Source organism: Odocoileus virginianus, chromosome 2 (genome assembly GCF_023699985.2).
Source record: "Odocoileus virginianus isolate 20LAN1187 ecotype Illinois chromosome 2, Ovbor_1.2, whole genome shotgun sequence".
Classification (NCBI taxonomy): domain Eukaryota; kingdom Metazoa; phylum Chordata; class Mammalia; order Artiodactyla; family Cervidae; genus Odocoileus; species Odocoileus virginianus.
Window position 1 is genome coordinate 65,948,298 of NC_069675.1, and position 17,860 is coordinate 65,966,157.

At 38.8% G+C, this 17,860-nt stretch overlaps 1 protein-coding gene across 3 annotated transcripts in view; it reads right to left on the bottom strand.

Moving 5' to 3' along the window:
* LCLAT1 (lysocardiolipin acyltransferase 1) overlaps positions 1-17,860 on the bottom strand; it is a 185,045-nt gene that overhangs the window by 152,089 nt on the left and 15,096 nt on the right. The window contains exon 2 of one of the 3 annotated variants that reach the window (XM_070480761.1): positions 10,635-10,690. The exons of the other annotated variants lie outside the window; for them this stretch is intronic. The gene's annotated coding sequence lies outside the window, so the exon portion shown is untranslated. The remainder of the gene's footprint in view (positions 1-10,634; positions 10,691-17,860) is intronic. 3 annotated transcript variants of the gene reach the window in all.

Here is a 17,860-nt window from a genome sequence, read left to right on the forward strand (position 1 = left end):
GAAATTTTACAAACTTGTAGATTGTAAGTAACTGAAAGACAAGCAGAGACATCCTGTCAGGAAGAGGGTTCAACTGACTTCACTCACTTCTCAGTGGCTCCCCCTCCCCCACAAACCACTTTTGTATCTGTTTGCAATCCATTTCAACATTACTTTACTCCATACACACATTTCCGAGACTTTTTTTTACTTTTCTTTGAACTGGTTATATACCATTTGCCTGATTCCAACATTGAGTATGAATTAAATAAAATCCTTAACACATGTTTATTTTTATATCTAAGTCATTATATTATCATTTAATGCACTAGTCAACTTTCTTACTATTGGAAAGACACCATCCAGTACTTAGATTATCAACATAAAATGATACTCCATTTTTCTGAGCAACTTCTGATGCAGTTATTGGTCAACTGGTCCCTGGTTCTTTCCTCTTGTGTAGGCCTCAGAAAAAGAAACTTACTGATATTTATAAACATTTATTACAAATCAACAAAGAAATTAACACATTAAAAAACATTTTTCGGGACTTCCCTGGGGGGGTCCAGTGTTTAAGACTGTGCAGCCAGTTTCGGGGGCAGGATGTGAACCGCGCAGGTTTGATCCCTGGTCTGGGAACAAAGATTCCATATGCCACGCAGCATGGCCAAATGATAAAAAAAAAATTTTTAACGCATGTTTAATTTTAAAAGATTCAATCTGGCAGTAGTTCAGAAAGTAACATTCTGCATTCAGTGAGTTCTCAAGGTCCTGTCTCCTTTTCTCTCCTTTATCATAAATGCTTTTTGTATATTCTTGACCATTTATGAACCAAAAACTATTACCATGCAAAAATTTCTTCTGTTCTCAATTTCAGTGTCTCAATGTATGGGAGACTACTTCCCATAAACTGGCAAAAATATTTAAATTAGCTTATATAAAGTTTTACAATTAACTCCATTTCGAAAAATTTTAAAATTTTAAAGAAAAACAAACTATGGCTAATATCATACTTAACAGTGAAATAAACTACAGGTTTAGTGCAATCCCTTTTGAAATTCTGACAGCCTTTTTTGCAGAAATGGAAAAGCTGGTCCTCAAATTCGTATGGAATTGCAAGGGGTCCCGAGTAGCCAAACATTTAATTTAAAGAAAGAACAAAGTTGAAAGACTCAAACTTTCCAATTTCAAAACTTACCACAAAGCTTACAGTAACAAAAACAGTATGGTAGTAGCATAGGAAAAGACATGCAGATCAATGGGATAAAAGTGAGAGTCCAGAAATATACCCATATGTCTATGGTCAACAGATTTCTGTCATGGGTGCCAAGACCACTCAATGGGGAAAGAATAGTCTGCAGGAAATAATACAAGAACAGCTGGATTTCCACATGCAAAAGAATGAACTGACTTTGGTATTACACCACAGACAAAAATTAATTCAAAATGGATCAATAATCTAAATGTAAGAGCTGAAACTATAAAACTCCTAGATAAAACATATGCATAAATCTTCACAACCTTAGATTTGGCAATGGATCCTTAGATATGACACTAAAACTATGAGTGAAAGAAAACAAAATAGATAAATTGGACTTGATCAAAAATTTAAAACATCTGTGCATCAAAAAACAGTATCAAGAAAGTGAAAAGACAATGCACATAAGAGGGAAAAACTTTTGCAAGTCAAGGGCCTAGTATACAGAATATTAAAGAGCTCTTCAGTTCAGTTCAGTTCAGTCGCTCAGTCATGTCCGACTCTTTGCGACCCCATGAACTGCAGCATGCCGGGCCTCCCTGTCCATCACCAACTCCCAGAGTTGACTCAAACTCACACCCATCAAGTCAGTGATGCCATCCAGCCATCTCATCCTCTGTCATCCCCTCCTCCTCCTCCTCCTGCCCCCAATCCCTCCCAGCATCAGGGTCTTTTCCAGTGAGTCAACTCTTTGCATAAGGTGGCTAAAGTACTGGAGTTTCAGCTTCAGCATCAGTCCTTCCAGTGAACACCCAGGACTGATCTCCTTTAGGATGGACTGGTTGGATCTCCTTGCAGTCCAAGGGACTCTCAAGAGCCTTCTCCAACACCACAATTCAAAAGCATCAATTTTTCGGCGCTCAGCTTTCTTCACAGTCCAACTCTCACATCCATGTATGACCACTGGAAAAACCATAGCTATGACTAGACAGACCTTTGTTGGCAAAGTAATGTCTCTGCTTTTTAATATGCTGTCTAGGTTGGTCATAACTTTCCTTCCAAGGAGTAAGCGTCTTTTAATTTCATGGCTGCAATCACCATCTGCAGTGATTTTGGAGCCCAAAAAAATAAAGTCTGACACTGTTTCCACTGTCTCCCCATCTATTTCCCACGAGGTGATGGGATCAGATGCCATGATCTTAGTTTTCTGAATGTTAAGCCTTAAGCCAACTTTTTCACTCTCCTCTTTCACTTTCATCAAGAGGCTTTTTAGTTCTTCACTCTCTGCCATAAGGGTGGTGTCATCTGCATATCTGAGGTTATTGATATTTCTTCCGGCAATCTTGATTCCAGCTTGTGCTTCTTCCGGCCCAGCGTTTCTCATGATGTACTCTGCATATAAGTTAAATAAGCAGGGTGACAATATACAGCCTTGACGTACTCCTTTTCCTATTTGGAACCAGTCTGTTGTTCCATGTCCAGTTCTAACTGTTGCTTCCTGACCTGCATACAAGTTTCTCAAGAGGCAGGTCTGGTGGTCTGGTATTCCCATCTCTTTCAGAATTTTCCACAGTTTATTGTGATCCACATAGTCGAAGGCTTTGGCATAGTCAATAAAGCAGAAATAGATGTTTTTCTGGAACTCTCTTGCTTTTTCGATGATTCAGTGGATGTTGGCAATTTGATCTCTGGTTCCCCGGCCTTTTCTAAAGCCAGCTTGAACATCTGGAAGTTCTCAGTTCGCATATTGCTGAAGCCTGGCTTGGAGAATTTTGAGCATTACTTTACTAGCGTGAGAGATGAGTGCTACTGTGCAATAGTTTGAGCATTCTTTGGGATTGCCTTTCTTAGGGATTGGAATGAAAACTGACCTTTTCCAGTCCTGTGGCCACTGCTGAGTTCCCCAAATTTGCTGGCATATTGAGTGCAGCACTTTCACAGCATCATCTTCTAGGATTTGAAATAGCTCAACTGGAATTCCATCACATCCACTAGCTTTGTTCGTAGTGATGCTTTCTAAGGCCCACTTGACTTCACATTCCAGGATGTCTGGCTCTAGGTCAGTGATCACACCATTGTGATTATCTGGGTCGTGAAGATCTTTTTTGTACAGTTCTTCTGTGTGTTCTTGCCACCTCCTTAAGAGCTCTTACAATTCAACAATAAAGCGACACCTGTTTTAAGTGAGTGAAGGACTTAAATTAGACATTTCTCCAAAGAAGATACACAAATGATTGATAAGCACATTAAAAAAATGCTCAATGATAATATTCAGTTCAGTTCAGTTCAGTCGCTCAGTCGTGTCTGACTCTTTGTGACCCCATGAATCTCAGCACGCCAGGCCTCCCTGTCCATCACAAACTCCTGGAGTTTACTCAAACTCATGATAATATTAGGGAAACACAAATCAAAAACACAATGAGGTACTACTACAGACCCAACAAAGATGGCCATAATTTTTAAAATGGAAAATAACAAGTATTGGTGAAGATGCAGAAAATCTGGAAGACCGCATACATTACTGATGAGAATGTAAAATGGTGCAGCCACTGTGGGAAAAGAGGCTGGCAGTTCCTCAAAAAGTTAAACATAGATTTACTTTATCATCCAGCATTTTTACTCCTAGGTATATACCCAGAAGAACTAGAACTAGATACTCAAACACATGTTCACAAATGTTTATAACAGCACCATTTACCCACAGTCAGGAACAACCCAAATGCCCATCAAAGGATGAATGGGTAAACAAACTGTCATATATACATACAGGGAACATTACTCAGCCTTAAAAAGGAATGAAGTACTGATACATGCTACAATATTGATGAACCCTGATAACAGTATACTAAGCAAAAGAAGCAAGACACAAAAGGTCACATATTTATAATATTTATATAAAATATCCAGAATAGGTAAACTCACAGAGATAGAAAGCTGACTGATGGTTGCCAGGGACATAGGAGAAAAGGGAGAAATGGGATTTCCTTTTGGGGTGATGAAGTGTCATGGAACTAGACAGGTAGCAGTGGCACAACAATGTGAATGTACTAAATGCCACTGATTTGTTCACTTAAAAAAGGTTAATTTTATGATTTGTGAATTTCATCTCAGCATTTTAAAATTAAGATATAGAAACCAAATGTTATAATCTCTTTATCAAGTATCCACAGTGGAGGTTATTTACAAAAAAATCAGTCATCTCTTAAGCCATAATGGCAATCTTAATGAATTTACAAAGTGTATTTTCTGATTATAACACAATAAAACCAGGAATTAATAATAAATTCAAAACAAAGAATCCTAATGAACGGAAAGTTTTAAACTCCTAAATAATGTTGAATTACTTTTTTTAATTAAAATATAAGTAAGACATAGTTCTCAAACTTTGGTGTACACTCAGATTACCTGGGAAGCTTGTCTAAAACACAGAAGCTTAGGCCCTACATCCAGAGATTCTCATTTAATAGGTCGAGTGGAGTTAGAGCATCCATATTTTAATAAGCCATCCAGCAAAGTTTAAAAATAATAACAAAATATTAAGAAAAAAATCTAAAATACTGCGTATCAAAAGCTATGGAATTCACACAAAGCTGTACTCATATACACTGTCTAAAATAATAAAACTTAAGAGAATATAAACTAAGCAGTCAACTTAAAATTTTAAAATAAAGGTATTATGAAAGAAAACAAACATCAATGAAGCTAAAATTATATGACTAAGAAACTAAAAAAGCAAAACTTTAAAATGAGTTTGGTTACAGTCCTGAAAATTCTAACAAAATAAATTCTCAAATAGATGTAGAATTGGGGGAAAATTAATCATCATCTTTTAAAAAAATAAAACATAAACTTTTCAGAAAACTCTGGAAAAATCTCTACATGGTTAGTTCATCAAAAATATAAGAAATGATTTGTCAATGAAAAAGTCAGAAGTTCAATTATGACATTAGTTACAATCTGATGTGCAGGGCTGTGCTTAATTGCTCAGTCATGTCCTACTCTTTGCAACCCCCATGGACTGTAGCCCGCCAGGTTCTCTGTCCACGGGGATTCTCCAGGCAAGAATACTGGAGTGGGATGCCATATCCTCTTACCAACCCGGAGATCAAACCCAGGTCTCCAGCATTGCAGGCGGATTCTTTACCACCTGAGCCACCAGGGAAGCCCTCTAATCTGCTACTTGGTTAAAAAAAAATTAGAACTTATAAAGTGAGGAAAATCTTAACAAAATTCTATGAACTTTAAATTCTTTCCATTGCATAAAAAAAAAAGTCAAACATTCAAACTGATAATAAGTATCTAGTAACTATCACAGTTTCACTAATAAGAGCAATAGACTTTATTCACAATTCAAAAGCAAATCTAAAAAAAAAAAAACCTCATGATATAAATGATTCTAAATTACTCATTTTTCAGGTTTAAAAAAACCTGAAAATCTTTATCAGTCAAATTTTATCACTATCAACTTTACAAATACCATTGAAGTTAAAATTTTCATTTTTACCTTAAAGTCACTTTGAAGCCTATTTAACTTTAACCTCTGTTATTCAACAATGTATGTGCATGTATGCTCAGTCATGTCCAACTCTCTGCAACTCCATGGACTGTAGCCCACCAGGCTCCTCTGTCCATAGGAACAAATAAATATATAATGGTCATTAGCTAAGAGAAGCCAAGAGCCAAGCATTATTACCAATAATTAATAAAAGGGTAAATAAAATGAAATGTTCTTAGTTTAATAAAGAGGAGAGCGCTAAGGCTCTCCTCTCCTTAGGAGACATATTTCCCCTCCATGGCTGCTATGACAAATTACTTAATGGCTTAGGACGCCAAAAAGTTATTCTTTCAGTTTTAGAGGCAGAAAGTCTGAAATCAGTTATTAGTAGGCTGCTATAGAAATTAAAGTATCACGGCAACACTCCCTTCAGAGGCTTTAGGGGAGAATCCATTCCCTGCCTCCTCTAGCTTCCGACCGCGGTCAGAATTCCCTGATTTGTGGCATCATCACTCCAATCTCTGCCTCCTTGATGGGTCACGCTGCTCCTCCTCTTCTGTATGTGTACAATCTCCTTCCGCCTCCCTCTTAGAAGGGTTTATGTGATTGCCTTTAGGACTCAACCAGATAATGCAGGATAACTGCACGACTTCAAGACCCCCAATTTAATTACATCTGTAAAGACCCTTTTTTGGCCATATGATGTTACAAGAGATCAGCGCTTGACTCTCTTTTGGAAAGCCATTTTCTGCCTACCACAGTGTATCTCCTTAAAAACACAGGGCAACCTTTTGCTCAGAAATTAGGTAATCTTAAGTCTCCAGATTTCACAATGCAAGGTCACAAACCTTCTGACTCTCAGAACTCTCTGGAATATATCACCAGGTATATAAGAAACCATCACAGGAGACATCCATTTGTCTCTTGAAAATACAAAAGAAAAATTAAATCTCTATTTACTGTAAAATGAATGAAATTCTACTCAAATTGTGCAGTCTCTCCTAAACTATCTACATAAATAATAATTTACCCAATAAATCAAGTTTTTTGTCCCTTCTACATTGGTAAAGAGGGGGTCTTTCTGTTGTCAGAGTTTTCTTATTTCTCCAACAAACTTTATAGAATTGGGTAAAAATAAACTAAGTTTTTAAATGAATTTGAAATGGACTACTTTCCAAAAACAGCAAAAAATTTTATTGTCTAAATTTTTCCAACACATAATTTCAAGGCCCACTAGCCCTTGAATCTCCTCCAGAATCAAGCAGTTTTCATTCCATAAAATCAAAATAAATTTCAGATGAATTAAAGAGGTATATGTAAAGTGAAGTGAAGTGAAGTGGCTCAGTCGTGTCCGACTCTTCACGACCCTGTGGACTGTAGCCCACCAGGCTCCTCCGTCCATGGGATTCTCCAGGCAAGAATACTGGAGTGGGTTACCACTTCCTTCTCCAGGGGATCTTCCCGACCCAGAGATCGAACCCAGGTCTCCCGCATTGCGGGCAGACGCTTTATGAAAGCATTAAGAATTAGAATAAAATACAGCAAAAGAAAAAATAAGCAAGGAAAATAGTCACATATGAAGCACTAAAGAAAAAATATAAAAAGAAATGAAAGCAATGTGATGTCATGTTTCCAACTATTACCCTTCCATATTTGATAACGATGATACCTAGCAAAAGTGAGGGTGTGGGGACACAGGGACTCTTAAACATACTATTACCTGAGTATAAACTGAATAAACTGATAGAGATCTTTTAAAAGGCAGTTCTGCATAGCTGGCAAGATTTAAAAGTTAAATAGATTTCTACCCAATAATTCCACGTCTAACTTCTATCTTACAAAAATACTCATAAAAGTACCTTGGTAATAAGTAGTGTGTTCTCTACTCAGCCATATTCTCTACTCAGGAAAATTACTCAGCCATAAAAAAGAATGAAGTTTTACCATTTGCAACAACATGGATGGACCTGGAGAGTATTATGCTTAGTGAAATAAGTCAGAGAAAATACTATACGTTACCACAATGAAACGAATAAATATATCCAAACAGAAACAGACTCATAGATGTAGAGCATACACTACTAATTGATTACCAATGGGGAGAGAGAAAGGAGGTGGGGCAAGATAGGGGCAGAGGATTAAGAGAAACTATTGTGTATAAAATAAATAAACTACAAGGATATATCATACAGCAGAGGGGATACAGCCAATATTTTAAAATAACTTTAAATGGCATATAATCTATAAAAATACTGAATCACTATGTTGTACATCTGAAACTATATTTGTAAATCAATTGTACTTCAGTTTAATAAATATTGTATATGCTCACTGAAATTCTATTTGTATGTGAAAGAAATATTATAAATGCCCATCAATAGAGAAATGGCTAAATGATGGTATATATCTACAATGGAATACAATGTGGCCAGTGAAAAATTAAATACAACAATACAAGCTGTCATTGAGAAAGCCAGCGATGATACATTAAGTGAAAAAGCACTTGAAATACAGTAAGTAAATTATTGTTTTTACTTTAAGGGAAAAACAAAATAACAAAGTTATACATATTGTAATATTAATAGAAGCCATATTTTTTAAAAAATCTTATGAAATGGGAAAATCCTTATAAAATTAAATGAAAAGAATAGATTACAAAATTGTGTGTGTAATTACATAAACAAAAACAGTGCAGTATTAATAAGGGTGAGTGATTACCTCCGAGTAATAATGTGATTTTGATTGTTCTTTATACATTTATTTTCCAAAATGCGTATTATTTACAAAATCAAAAAAAATTAAACTTTCTTTTTAAATGGGAGCCCAAAAAACTCGTATGCTTTAGAGTCAGGAATGATTCAAACCCTACAGAATACAGGAGACTAAGTATAAAATGATGCAGTGACTTCAGGTACAAAGAAGACCTTTTAAAATACATATTTACCAAAACCTGCCCAATATAAACAATGCTATCTCCTTCAGACTGGTTATTTGGAATACTATATTTATTCTGATGTTGCAGTACTGAAAATATTTTTGAACTTTTATAGTTTGAAATGTCCTTTGATCAGCTCAGGTGACATATAAAAAGGTTATACTTGTACCTTAATTATACTTGTACTCAATTGTACTTGTACCTTATTTTTAAGTAAAATTGTATTAACCAGTAAGATCACTCCACCTTTGTACCTAAAGAGGTCCTAAAATAGTTTTGGGGTTATTTCAAACAACTCTGGTTTCAAAGAACAGAGACCGAGCACAAATTCAGTTAAGTTAAAATATTACGCTACAGTTTTTGAAATAATGTTTTGAGATAGGGACTAGAACCCTGGTCTTCAGAAAAAGGTTCCCTTCAGATAAGTTTATTCACTGCCATCAACACCACCTTTCCATACCTGTCCAGTAACCCACTCTATTCTTTTTCATTCATGAGCTTCCGGCCTACAAGGGTCCTCTCTCCAGATATGACAATTATCAAAACCCTACCATCTCTTTAAGACTGAGCTCCAAATACATCTGCTCCATGAAGCTGCTGCTCTTTGGAACTCCAGAAGTATTTCAGTATCTGTACTTGATCAGCATGTGCTATTTTTATACTGACAATCTTTAAATATATTCTGACTTCCCAGTTATAGTTTATAAGGAACTGAAAGATATGTCTTCCATCTCTAATGCAATTCACTGGAGATACAAGATGAGAGGCCCATCCAAGAAATACAATAGTTGTTTGTTTCCTTTGCTTCTATATAGGGATTGCGACAGTTACTAGTTTGGGCCTGATGGACCGTGGTGAGCCTTGGATAGAGGCCTAAGAAGTGTGGGTTTTATCCTGCAATGATCTAGAAAATAAAGTTCTTAAGCTTGAAAATGATGTAATAAAAGTGTATTTTAGAAGAAGCACTCCTTCGTCTAGATTTGGAAAAGCCCATAACATCTAAAGCAAGGGAGGCAGTCAGCTTTGCATAAAGGGTTAAAATCAGAAAACACTGCATTCTCTAACCTTTCTAACTCTGGCAAGTAATATGGCTTCTTAAAGGCTTCCTTTTCCTTATCTATAAAACAAGGATGAGAAAACCAGAGCCTACCTAGCCATAGTGAGTATTACCTACAACACAATCCTGATGAGGGGGTGAGCACACTGTATTCGGACACCAATTCTCTGACACCAACTGGGGGGTCCTACAACACAATTCTGATGCTTATTACTGAACGTGAGCATCAGATCCCACAGGTGAAAGGGCAAGACACCCAACAAGACTGCCCTTGCTTCAGACATCCCCAAGCTATCAAAATCAATGTCTAATTTAGCTATAAATTTAGGGGCTCCCATGATCCTCCTTCAAGTGCAATAATTTGCTAGAATGAGTCACAGAACTCACTAAAAAACAAAAACTATACTTAAATGATTATAGTTTATAATCAAAGGATACAACTCAGCAACAGCCAAGCAGACGGCATGTGCAGGGCAAGGTCTAGGAAGAGATGACAGAGAGATTCAGAGATGCCATGACCTCTCTTTAAGACATAAGTGTCACCCAGCCAGCACATTCAAAAACCCAGAAACTCCAGTATCCCAGGGTTTATATGAGGGGCTTCATTATACAGGCATGGTTGACTAAATCATTAGCCAGGTGATTGGATTTAATCTCTAGTCCCTCTTCCCACCCCAGAGATCAGGGGGTGGTACTTCCCACCCCCCAATCAAAAGCTAAATCTTTCCAAACAACAACAAAAGCCAATTTTAAAAATGGGCAGAAGACCTGAACAGACATTTTTTCCAAAGAAGACACAAAGATGGCCAACAGGGACAGGAAAAGATGTTCAACCTCACTAATCATCACAGAAATCACCAAATCAAAACCACAAGAGGATATCATGTTACACTTGTCAGAACAGTTACCATCAAAACGAACACAAATAACAAAGGTTGGCAAGGATGTGGAGAAAAAGGGAAACACGTACACTGCTGGTGGGAATGTGAACTCGTGCAGCCACTATGGAAAACAGCATAGAGATTCCTAAAAAAAACAAAAAATAGAATTATCATATGACCCAGCAATTCCATGTCTTTGCCCCAACCAGTAAAGCTGAAGAAGCTGAAGTTGAACGGTTCTATGAAGACTTACAAGATCTTCTAGAACTAACACCCAAAAAAGATGTCCTTTTCATTACAGGGGACTGGAATGCAAAAGTAGGAAGTCAAGAAGCACCTGGAGTAACAGGCAAATTTGGCCTTGGAGTACAGAATGAAGCAGGGCAAAGGCTAACAGAGTTTTGCCAAGGAGAATGCACTGGTCACAGCAAACACTTTCTTCCAACAACACAAGAGAAGACTATACACATGGACAGCACCAGATGATGGTCAACACCGAAATCAGATTGAGTACATTATTTGCAGCCAAACATGGAGAAGCACTATACAGTAGGCAAAAAAGGCCAGGAGCTGACTGTGGCTCAGATCATGACCTCCTTATTGCCAAATTCAGACTTAAATTGAAGAAAGTAGGGAAAACCACTAGACCACTCAGGTATGACCTTAATCAAATCCCTTATGATTATACAGTGGAAGTGACAAATAGATGCAAGGGATTAGATCTGATAGAATGCCTGAAGAACTGACATTGTACAGGAGGCAGTGATCAAGACCATCCCCAAGAAAAAGAAATGCAAAAAGGCAAAATGGTTGTCTGAGGAGGCCTTACAAATAGCTGTGAAAAGAAGAGAAGTGAAAGGCAAAGGAGAAAAGCAAAGATATACCCATTTGAATGCAGAGTCCCAAACAACTGCCAAGAGAGATAAGAAAGCCTTCCTCAGTGATGAATGCAAAGAAACAGAGGAAAACAATAGAATGAGAAGGACTAGAGATCTCTTCAAGAAAATTAGAGACACCAAGGAAACATTTCACGCAAAGATAGGCTCAATAAAGGACAGAAATGGTATGGACCTAACAGAAGCAGAAAATATTAAGAAGAGGTGGCAAGAATACACAGAAGAACTGTACAAAAAAGATCTTCATGACCCACGATTTTCATTACCCAAGATAATCACGATGGTGTGATCACTCACCTACAGCCAGACATCCTGGAATGTGAAGTCAAGTGGGCCTTAGGAAGCATCACTACGAACAAAGCTAGTGGAGGTGATGGAATTCCAGTTGAGCTATTTCAAATCCTAGAAGACGATGCTGTGAAAGTGCTGCACTCAATATGCCAGCAAATTTGGAAAACTCAGCAGTGGCCACAGGTCTGGAAAAGGTCCATTTTCATTCCAATCCCTAAGAAAGGTAATCCCAAAGAATGCTCAAACTACCACACAATTGCACTCATCTCACACACTAGCAAAGTAATGCTCAAAATTCTCCAAGCTAGGCTTCAACAGTACATGAACTGTGAACTTCCAGATGTTCAAGCTGGACTTAGAAAAGGCAGAGGAAATCAGAGATCAAATTGCCAACATTCACTGGATCATCCAAAAAGCAAGAGAGTTCCAGAAAAACATCTATTTATGCTTTATTGACTATGCCAAAGCCTTTGACTGTGTGGATCACAATAAACTGTGGAAAATTCTGAAAGAGACAGGAATACCAGACCACCAGACCTGCCTCTTGAGAAACCTGTATGCAGGTCAGGAAGCAACAGTTAGGACTGAACACGAACAACAGACTGGTTCCAAATGGGAAAAGGAGTACGTCAAGGCTGTATATTGTCACCCTGCTTATTTAACTTATACGCAGAGTACATCAAGAGAAATGCTGGACTGGATGAAGCACAAGCTGGAATCAAGACTGCCAGGAGAAATATCAATAATCTCAGATATGCATATGACACCACATTTACAGCAGAAAGCAAAGAAGAACTAAAGAGCTTCTTGATGAAAGTGAAAGAGGAGAGTGAAAAGGTTGGCTTAAAACTCAACATTCAAAAACCTAAGATCATGGCATCTGGTCCCATTACTTCATGGCAAATAGATAGAAAAACAATGGAAACAGTGACAGGCTGTTTTCCTGGGCTCCAAAATCACTGTAGATGGTGACTATAGCCATGAAATTAAAAGACGCTTACTCCTTGGAAGAAAGGTTATGACCAACCTAGACAGCACATTAAAAAGCAAAGACATTACTTTGCCAACAAAGTCAAAGCTATGGTTTGTCCAGAAGTCATTTATGGATGTGAGAGTTGGACTATAAAGAAAGCTAAGAACTGAAGAATTGATGCTTTTGAACTGTGGTATTGGAGAAGACTCTTAAGTCCCTTGGACAGCAAGGAGATCCAATGAGTACATCCTAAAGGAAATCAGTCCTGAATATTCATTGGAAGGACTGATGCTGAAGCTGAAACTCCAATACTTTGGCCACCTGGTGCAAAGAACTGACATGCTGGAAAAGACCCTGATGCTGGGAAAGATTGAAGGTAGGAGAAGGGTATGAGTTTGAGTAAACTCCAGGAATTGGTGATGAACAGGGAGGTCTGGTGTGCGGCAGTCCATGGGGTTGCGAAGAGTCAGACACGACTGAGTGACTGAACTGTACTGAACAGCAATTCCATGCCTGGATATATAAGTGAAAAAACAACAACAACAACCACTAACTCAAAAAGATACATGCACTTCAATGTTCACAGCATTATTTCCAATACCATGATATGGAAGCAACTTAAGTGTCCATCAATAGATGAATGGATTATGGAATACTCAGCCATGAAAAAAAATGAAATTTTGCCACCTACAACAACATGGATCGACTGGAAGGTAAGTGAAATAAGTCAGAAAAATACAAATACTGGATGATATTCCTTATGTGTGGAATCTAAAAAATAAAACAAACTAGTGAATATAGTAAAAAAAAAGAAACAAACTCACAAATATAGAGAACAAACTAGTGGTTACGGGTGGGGAGAGCAAAGGGAGGAGGGACAATATAGGGGTAGGTGATTAAAAGATACAAACTATTACATACAAAATAAGCTGCAAGGATACACTGTACAACACAAGGAATACAGCCAATATTTTATAGGAACTATAAATGGAGTATAATCTTTAAGAGAAACAAAACAAAAACCAATTAGCAGCTTCGGGTTATAGATTAAATAAAAATGACAATCTCACAAAAATTTTTAAAAAGAGCAAAATCTTTCTGGTATGACCAGCCCCTCCCTTACAACTATGTGTGGGCCCACCCTGGGTCACTTTATTAGCATAAACTCAGGTATGGTTAAAGGGGACTTATGAACAAAGGACAGTCCTATAACTCAGAAAATTCCAAGGGTTTTTGAAGGTCTGTGTCTGGAACCAGGGACAAAGACCAGATATATTCTTTATTATCTCACATACACAATAAATGGAAGCTATTATCTTAAAAACCAAGTAGTAGGCTATAAAAATAATACAAGCATAAAGATAAGGAAGAAAAAAAAAATCAGAAACATTACAAAAGACGAAACACTAGGGGGGAAAAAGAAGTGGGTGTCAAACTGCTTCAAGCCTGGATGACTAAACAGACAGAAACAGGCATATCCAGGCAAACAAAGAGGAGATTGAGAATGAATTTAGTGTTAGCCAAGCTGAAACTGGTGGCAATGACCAGGGATTTCAAATGGACCCTAGACAGAAGGAGAATGTGAGCCCAGTGATTGGGGAGATCACAGCCAGAATCAGTTGTCAGAGTTTTCCATGGAGATAAAATCTGCCCCCACCCACAACATACACACAAAAAGGCCATCACTACTCAAAGGAGGATATCAACTAATGGTGTTACATAACCATCTAAGTCAAAAAAAAAAAAAAAAAAAAAAGCAAGTTACCACACACAGCAGAAAATGCAAGGGCTGAATTCTAAGACATATTTGGTTCAATATTTTGAACAACAGGGTATACCTCACTTTTAACATAAAGATTCAAAAAGAATCATATGACTAAATGCCAAACAGAAATGCTGGGTTTTGTTCTTTGATAGAAAAGGATCATTTTATTTTCTATCAACAGGAAACCTATAATACATCTCTCTAACAGAAATGTTTATTTTTCAAAGAAAAGTTTATGGAACAACCACAGAACATTTCAACAACACAACATAAACAGGACAACTATGATCAATTTAGGAAATCTTCTGTAAAGACACATGAAGCAGGATGAACATTTCAAGCATGGAAACCATTACACAGACATTCAGAGCTTTTACTGCCAGCTTTTAGAAAGCACATTCAATAACTAGAAACTGTGTTGTTAATTGCCCACCGTTTTGAAGCATCACAATTTACTCTTCCCTACACCTTACACATCATCTTATCCTTTTGTTGCTAACAGAAGAAAGTTCCAACCCTTTCAGCCAATGAAGGTGACAAGCGGGAGAAGAAAGGCAAAGTGGAATTTGGGCCTAGTGGTAGTCATATGGGTCCTGGTACAAAAGGGCTAAGGGGCCATGGAACTGAGACATTCAAGTACTGACTAGATTGATGAACAGGCTTATTAACTCAGGAAACCTGCAGGACTGTGCTTAGGTTAGGAATGCCAGAGAGCAGAGAGAGCCCAATACCCAATATCCATGCCCTCAGGCTCCAGAGAGAGAAGACATGATGCAGTGGGTGAGTGCAAAGTCTCTTCAGTTGTGCCTGACTCTTTGCGACCCCAGGGACTGTAGCCCACGAGGCTCCTCTGTCCATGGGATTCTCCAGGCAAGAATACTGGAGTGGGTTGCCGTGCCCTCCTTCCAGTTATCTTCCCAACCTGGGGATCAAACCTGCATCAGGTTCTTCACCACTAGCGCCACCTGGGAAGCCCAAGGCTGGAGTGCTAAAACCAGCTGGGTCCTCGAAGCTTCAGCTTTCCCCTCACCACAACACCCTTAGCCAGAATTTGGACAGTGAAGGCAAAATCAGAGCTCAGATCTCAAGCTCCAGAAGGAATGGGCTAAGGGGCAGCTCCCCTCCCCACCCAACACCTGGGGTATTCAGGTTCCAGTGATGGCAGGAGGAACCTTAAGACCTTCTGTAAGAAAGCAAGCAGACTCGACACTCTCCCCACCTCCTGGGCCCAAGTCTAAAGCCAAATTACAAGGACTATTTTACTATGCATAAAACTTTAAAATATGTTTGGGCAGACTCTTGCTTTTGTTTATAGTAGTACTTTGTTAAGTCAGAATCAGTGTATAAGCCGGGTATAACTATGGTTACCTGTCAATGTATAAACTCCTTGTTCATGGAAAGGTTCAGAACGTGCATCCCCAAGATGTGCCCCTCTTGCGAGAAGGCTATTTTGAGCTGAAATCAATCCAGATTCTGGAGGTCCAAGAGATACAACTGAGAGAGTCAATTCCTAGGCAGGTTTATAAGAAGTTCGGGAGTCCCCAAGGAGAGAGGGGCCTGGGGTTCTCCAGGAGATAGGGATCTGGAATTCTCAAGGAGGAGGAAGGGACAAACTTTTTTTTTCCCTCTAAATTCCTTAGTCTTAGTCACATAAAACAGTTTTTTCCTTTAAGTCCTTTAAACTGATGATTACACAACAAACAACTCAGTTTAAACTCTGTACTAGGGATTATATAACAATAATATATCCTGCTGGAGGGCAGTTTCTTCTTCCTGAAAACCTGACTAATCCTGACATCTCAGAACATATATTATGGGAGTGGGTCTGGTAGGATCTTCCTATTGTTAAGTTCTAATCCTGTTATTCTAAAATGTAAATTGTGGGAGTGGGTCTGACAAAATTTTTACCAACCTTGAGACATTCTTTTGATTTACTGTAATAACTAATTAAAAAGTATGTAATCTCCTTGCTAAAGACTAGCGAGTGGGGCACTCTCCGCCCCCTTCTGATGTCTATGTCAGAAGCTTTTTCTGTCCCCTTTCACTGTAATAAAACTTCTGCCACACAAGAGCCCTGAGTGGTCAAGCCTCATTTCTGGTCCCGAAGCTAAATCTTCGGAGATCACAAATCACTGTTCACCTATCACTACTGCCTCTCCCTTGACCACCAAGAAGAATCTAAATTGAGGATTTCTGTCAGAAAGAGAGTAACTATCAGCATTAACTATCTAAGTGGCCCTATCTGTAAGACAGGACAACCATCTAATTACCCAACACCTGCTCTTCTTCTTCCGTTCTGTGAATAACCTTCCTCTCTTTGGAAGTCCTGGGCTTCCCAGGTAGCGCTAGTGGTAAAGAACCTGCCTGCTAGCACAGGAGAAGAAAGAGACGTGAGTTCGATCCCTGGGTCAAGATGATCCCCAGGAGAGCGGTATGGCAACCCATTCCAGTAGTCTTGCCTGGGGAATCCCCACGAACAGAGGAGCCTGGCGGGCTACTGCCCATAGGGTCACGGAGAGTCGGACATGACTGAGCACACACGTGTGTACTTTGGAAGTCCTTCAGCTCAGAAATGACATACAGACCTCATCTTACCTTTCTGTCTTTGAACATCCCATGGATGTGAAGTTTCTGACCTTCTCATGTACGTGGGACTCCTGTATTTACAAAGTTAGGATTGATTTCTCCCATTAAACTGTCTCATGTCAATTTAATTCTTAGACCAGTCAGAAGGATTGTGAAGGCAGAGGAAAGTCTTCTTCCTCCCCATACTCACCTGGTAGTGCAGCTGGAATTATTCTCACTCTCCTAAACTAAGAGTAGCTGGGGATACCCTTGCCTTGAACCATCCCCTGGCTTGCTCCAATTACAGGTCTTTCCCAGAAGGCCAAGGCCTTTCCCAGACCAGTGCTAATTTCTAAGGGACTTAAATTCTCTCAGTCTAAGGACCCCCTCTTTTAGCTCGACCAGTTCACCAACTCAGTCCTGCTCCCATCTACCTAAACCCCCAAAAGCCCAAAAAACCCCTAGGTAAAAACACTGGTCAATAGTGAGGGTCACAGGGAATGGTCAATTTAAGTAACAGTTATCCTGGAGCCATTTTTCCAGCTCCTCCCTCTTCTTCAATCGTCCCACCTCCCCACACACCCCCAATTGCCCTTACAACTCCAAATGGCCTTCCCTGTTTAACAAAACTCAGCCCTTCCACTTCTACTCACTGGTGAGCATGCCCACATCCATCAGGGTATTGAGCTCCAAGTCTTTCATCTTATCCTGATCCACTTTCCAAATTGTTTTATGGCAAAAAAAATATTCCTGTTACTTTGGTAAGCCCCATTTCCAGCCCTACTGCTTCTTCCCAGTACACAGGCCAGCACAGCAGGGTCCCCT